The sequence below is a fragment of the Gossypium arboreum genome, chromosome 1 (genome assembly GCF_025698485.1).
Source record: "Gossypium arboreum isolate Shixiya-1 chromosome 1, ASM2569848v2, whole genome shotgun sequence".
Taxonomy (NCBI): domain Eukaryota; kingdom Viridiplantae; phylum Streptophyta; class Magnoliopsida; order Malvales; family Malvaceae; genus Gossypium; species Gossypium arboreum.
Window position 1 is genome coordinate 92178714 of NC_069070.1, and position 5883 is coordinate 92184596.

The window sequence follows — 5883 nt, forward strand, 5'->3', positions numbered from 1 at the left end:
TATTTCAGTAATCTGGAAACCAACAAAAACACACCAAATACGCATCCCTATGGTACAAGGAAAAAGACTAAGTCAGTGGACAAAAGGCTTGAAAAGTTAAAGCAAATGCAAAAGGATAGGCAAGAACAAATGCAGTCATAGATACAAGGGCAGCTAGCTAAGATTCAACAAGAGATGAAGGATCAAATGATGGAATCCCAAAAAGAGATGATGAGTCAGTTGTCCCAATTGTTGATGGGAAGAATGGATATGGGAAAAGGTCTTATGGGTAACGTTGGGGAAAATAATGAAGACCCTCAATATCCTCCTGGCTTCACTCCTACACATGTACAGACACAACCTGAGGTTAATTTGTAGAAACCATCTGTTACGGTCAGGCCTCAAAAGTTTCAGGCTGGAGTGTCAATACCAATGAATTTTCAAGCTGGTTCAGGTTTTAATCCTGGTAACAACTCAAATAATCCAATGGTCCCTGATTTGGATAAAGTTATGAAAGAGGAAAGAGTAAGGGCAGAGTCACAAAAATAGTTAGAAGAATGGTGTAAATGGATGGAGGAATAAATTAGGGCAATGGAACGCGTTGATAGACATCCTGGAATTGATGCAAAGGATCTGAGCTTGGTCCTAGACTTAGTACTTCCATACAAGTTCAAGATGCTAGAATTTGAGAAGTACAATGGAACGAGCTGTCCTGAAGCTCATATCACTATGTTTTGTAGAATAATGACTGGGTATGTTAATAACGATCAATTGTTGATTTATTGCTTCCAAGATAGTTTGGTAGGGGTAGCAGCTAAATGGTACAATCAGTTGAGTAGAAACAGAATTAGTTCATGGAGAGATCTGGCACAAGCATTCATGAATCTGTACAACAATGTAACAGATATGACCCCTGGCAGAATTACTCTACAAAATATGGAGAAGAAACCAAATGAAAGTTTTAAGCAATATCCATAGAGATGGAGGGAAGTGGCCATCCAGGTTCAGCCGCCGCTCTTGGAGAAGGAAACTACAATGCTCTTTATTAATACTTTAAAAGCTCCATTCATAACTCACATGTTAGGAAGTGCAACAAGGAGTTTTGCGGATGTGGTAATGACGAGAGCAATGATTGAGGATGCTATAAGAAATGGAAGGATAGATGCAAGAGAAAGTGCTAAAAGGTCTGCCCTGCGGAAAAAGGAAAATGAGGTGAATAATGCAAATATGGGGTATTCAAAGTCTGTTACTGTAAGTCAACCAAAAGCAATAACTGCTGGTCAAGGTTCATCAAGGCCGGAATCTGGAACAAAGAAAAAAAATGAGAAGCTTCAATTTACGCCAATCCCCATGACATATAAAGAATTATATCAAAGTTTGTCTGACACACATGTAGTGGCACCTTTTTATCTAAAGCTGTTACAGCCTCCGTTCCCTAAATGGTACAATGCCAATGCTCAATGTGAGTATCATGCGGGGATCATAGGGCATTCGATAGAAAATTGTACTACTTTTAAGAAGTTGGTCAAGAGATTTATTCAGATGGGAATTGTGAAGTTCGATAATGCGCCCAGTACAGAAATTCCGCTACCTAAGTATATTGACAGCGGGGTAAATGTAATAGGTGGAGGTATGGGAAAAAGAACCAAGGTGGATGTTTCAGAAGTAAAAACTCATTTGAAATGGGTTTAGAAGGAGATGGCAAGAAGAGGGTTAGTTACTTCGAGTTTAGAAGGAAGTGATGATGAGATAGAGAATTACTGTGAATTCCATCATGAAGAGGAACACGAAATTCAGGAATGTGAAGAGTTCAGAGTTGTTATCCAAGGCCTAATGGACAACAAGGAAATAGAATTTTATGAAGAGGTTAAGGAGGAGGAGTATATATGCGTGTTAGAATCCAAAAAAGTTAATTATCCTGTGGTTATTATTTCATGTCCTATGAATGAGGTAGGAATTTAGATGACACCGAAGATCATAATTCAAAAGCCAACGATTTTTGCTTACAAGGATAACAAAAGGGTCCCTTGGAATTATGATTGTAATGTGATAGTCTCGAGAAAGGAGAGTTTAGTTAGCCCATTAAAGGAGGATCAAAATATAGGATCTCACATGCGTAGTGGAAGACAATATGATTTGAAAAATGCCTGAATAGAGCCTGTAAAAGGAAAAGATGTGACAGTTGAACAGAAAAGGGGAAAGGTGGTCGAACCTGGGGTGCCTGTTAATGAACCGGTAAAAGAAGAGGAAGCTAAAGAATTCTTGAAATTTCTGAAACATAGCAAGTACAGTGTGGTAGAACAGTTGCATAAACAACCAGCCCGCATATCCATATTGGCTTTGCTTCTAAGCTCAGAGGTACACCAAAGTGCATTAATGAAAGTGTTGAACGAGACGTACGTAACTAGTGATATTTTTGTCAATAAGTTGGATCGGTTGGTTAATAACATAAGTGCAGACAATTTCATCTTTTTCAATGATGGTGAGATATCACCAGGAGGTAAGGGATCTACCAAAGCTTTACATATAACCACCAGGTGTAAAGGATACACATTGCCAGGGGTTCTGGTTGACAATGGGTTGACATTAAATGTATTGCCCTTTTCCACATTAAACAGGTTACCTGTGGATAGCTCACACATGAAGGGATGTCAGAATATAGTGAGAGCATTTGATGGCACAGAAAGGAGAGTCATAGGAAGAATAGAAATACCTTTGTTGATTGGCCCAACTACATATGAGGTAGATTTCTTAGTGATGGATATTAAGCCCTCTTACAACTGCCTGTTAGGGAGACCTTGGATACATTCGGCAAGGGCAGTGCCTTTGTCATTACATCAGAAGTTAAAGCTAGTATCAGAATGTAACACTCCTAACCTGTATCCGTTGTCGGAATAAGGTTATGAGGTATTACTTGACTGAACAAAACTTCTATAAGGTCAAAGATACTTACCAGACATAAATTATCAACAATGCAAACATGTCTCATTGATTTTCCATAAGAGCTCTTATAAATTTCCAAAATGACTCACTATCAAAACATAACCGAATATCTAATAACAAATTAACTACTATCAAGTTATAACTAAAACATTTCACCACATTAGTTCAATTATAAGGCTTCTCTAAACAAAATGAGCAAGCCATCTTTGCATGGCTAGAATGTATACAAAGTCGAAATATCATTCTACCTATAGTCTATCCTATACATGCCTTAAACCATGATGATATACAATCTTCTCAACTCACATAATGACTCGATAGTTTGATGATATCTCCGGCCCTTCCAACTCGAGCTAAAGTATATACCTATAAGAAATGGAAAAGAGAACATGGAGTATGTAACAGCCTAATTTAGACCCTAATCGGAACAGTGGTTTCGGGACCATGGATCCGAGTTAGAAAAATATTTTAAAATTATTTTCTATGTTTACCATGTGTGAATTTATATATGTGAAACTTTCGTGTTTTAATTTTGTTGTTTGAGTGGCCGATTTAATAAAAGGGCTTAATTGCATAAAATGTAAAATTTGCATGCTAATTGTTAAAGTGCCTAATTGCTTTGTTCTTTTAATGTGGAGTACTTATAATGCAATTATACCATTGAAATTGGCATGGACACATTCGGTCACTAGTTAGTGGGTGGAAATAATATTATAATAATATTAAAGTTATAATATAAGTAATAATATGTATATATTATAACATAAATTAAAAACAACCATGCATGTTCTTTATTATTGCGAAACTAAAGAAAATAAGAAAGAAAAGAAAGCTTTAAGGGTTGACAACTTATTAAGCTCAATCAAGGTATGTAATTAGCTCGGTTTTTGATAATTTTTACGTTTTTGAGATCGTTGTTAAGTTATCTACAAGACCCATGCTAGAATTTCTGATTTTGATGAATGTTTTAAGTTATGCCATTGATGAATATTTGTGTTTTGAGATGTTTGATGATGAGATATTAAAAATATGTTTTAGATTATCATGTTTTGTATTGGAGTTTTTAATGATTTTGAGTAATTAGGACTAAATTGTGAAAATAATAAATTGAGGGACTAAAATGTGAAATAGATGAAATAAATGGACTAGTATGAGAATAAGGAATATTCGGCCTAACAATGTTGTTGTGAGATTTTGCATATTTTGTGTTTTATGCAATAGGGACTAAATTGTGAAAATGTGAAATATCAGGGGTAAAATTGAAATTTGCCCATTTGTGTGTTTTTGGATGAATTTGGTTGAATATTTGGTTTGATAAATTTAATTTATATTAATTTAGATCAAGAAAAGAGAAAATCGGATTTAGATTGGGGAAAATGTAAAGTTGTTGACTAGTCGATCCGTACCGGTTTTTCATAGTCCGAGGTAAGTCTTTAAGCAATTAAATATCATTTTTTTTATAACTTAGTTTAATATGCTGTTTGGAATCTATTGATTCATAAAAGAGCTAGTCGAATGTGTTTGAGCATAGAAATATTATATTTGAGTTTAATTCGACAGAGTTATATCATTTAAAAGTTTGTATGATCTATATGGAATATATGGAGTTTTTGTTATATGAATTGTGTCCGAGACAGCATTATAATAGGGATATTCGGGCTTTTATCCTAGCAAGCTTTATGCTGGTGAATGTAATCGGGCTTTATGCCTAGCAGGTTATTGCCGGTGAATAATATCAGACTTTGAGTCTAGCAGGCCTTGTGCCGGTGTGTGATTCAGGCTTATGCCTAGCAAGTTTTATACCGGTGATTTATTTTCAAGCCTATGCTTATAAGATTACGAGTTGAGGTGGAAATTGATCAAGTAAATTGAGCTAAATGATCTTGTATTTATTCGGCCACATAGGTATGTACATATGTGACGTTATATTGAATCTTGAATATTTGACCATGAAGGTATGCACAAAAGTGATATTATATTTGAATTTGTATATTCAGCCATATGAGTAAGTACTTAGGTGATGTTAAATTTGATCTTGCATATTTGGCCATATAGGTATGCACATTTGTGATATTGTCTTTGATTCTCTATAATCGACTAAATGAGTGATGTTGGCTTATAAAGTTGAGTTTGATTCATGAGTATATATATATATATATATATATATTTGAATGTAAACATATTGGAAATAATGTTATTTTGAGAATGAAAAGTTGAATAACATTATGCTAAATGTGAATTGTTGGCATTCGGCCAAGGTAACCCTTTTGTGTAAAAGTATAAGTTAGAAATAAATAAAAGAGATGATATGATCGAGATAATGTACAACATCAATGTTTTAATTTGGTTAATTTTTAATGTTTGATTATTATTTTAAATGTTAAAATTGCTTATGACTTATTAAGCTAAGTTAGCTTACTCTGTGTGTGTCTTTGTTACTCTGTTTTATAGATTTTGTTGTAAGTTACGAGCTCGGGGATCGTCAGAAAAGTCATCCACGCTATCGCCAACCTTCGGTACTTTTAAAAGTCTATTTTCAAACTTATGGCATGTATAGGCTAATATGTATTTTGTTCGACCTTGAATATGTATAACTTTAGCCATGCGAAAATGGCTTAATTTTCATGATAGATTCGTTCATAATTGGATATGGTTTGAGCTTACTTTTAGTTGATGTGTTATAAATTATATGTGAATGAAGTATGTGATATATGTGGTATGTTTTAAAATGGTTAATTGATGTTAGTAAATTTGAAAGTGGATTGATGTAATGATCACAATATATATATAGATTTCAATGATATAATTATTTGTTCGGTTTAGGTTTTTAGTTTGAGTAAAATATATGTGAATAATGAGTTTAGAAAATGTAATTTATAAGATGTTTATACATGTTTTCATATGTGAATATATATTTGTTAATGAAAATGTGATTATTCGAAAGGTATAGATTCGGTTGAA

General features: G+C 34.1%; 1 long non-coding RNA gene across 1 annotated transcript; it reads left to right on the top strand.

The window, feature by feature from the left end:
* The first annotated feature begins 4277 nt into the window (after positions 1-4277).
* On the top strand, positions 4278-5591 carry LOC128290187 (uncharacterized). The gene is made up of 2 exons (XR_008279834.1): positions 4278-4347; positions 5374-5591. It is a non-coding gene; the product is annotated as an uncharacterized LOC128290187 (long non-coding RNA).
* The last annotated feature ends 292 nt before the right edge of the window (positions 5592-5883 follow it).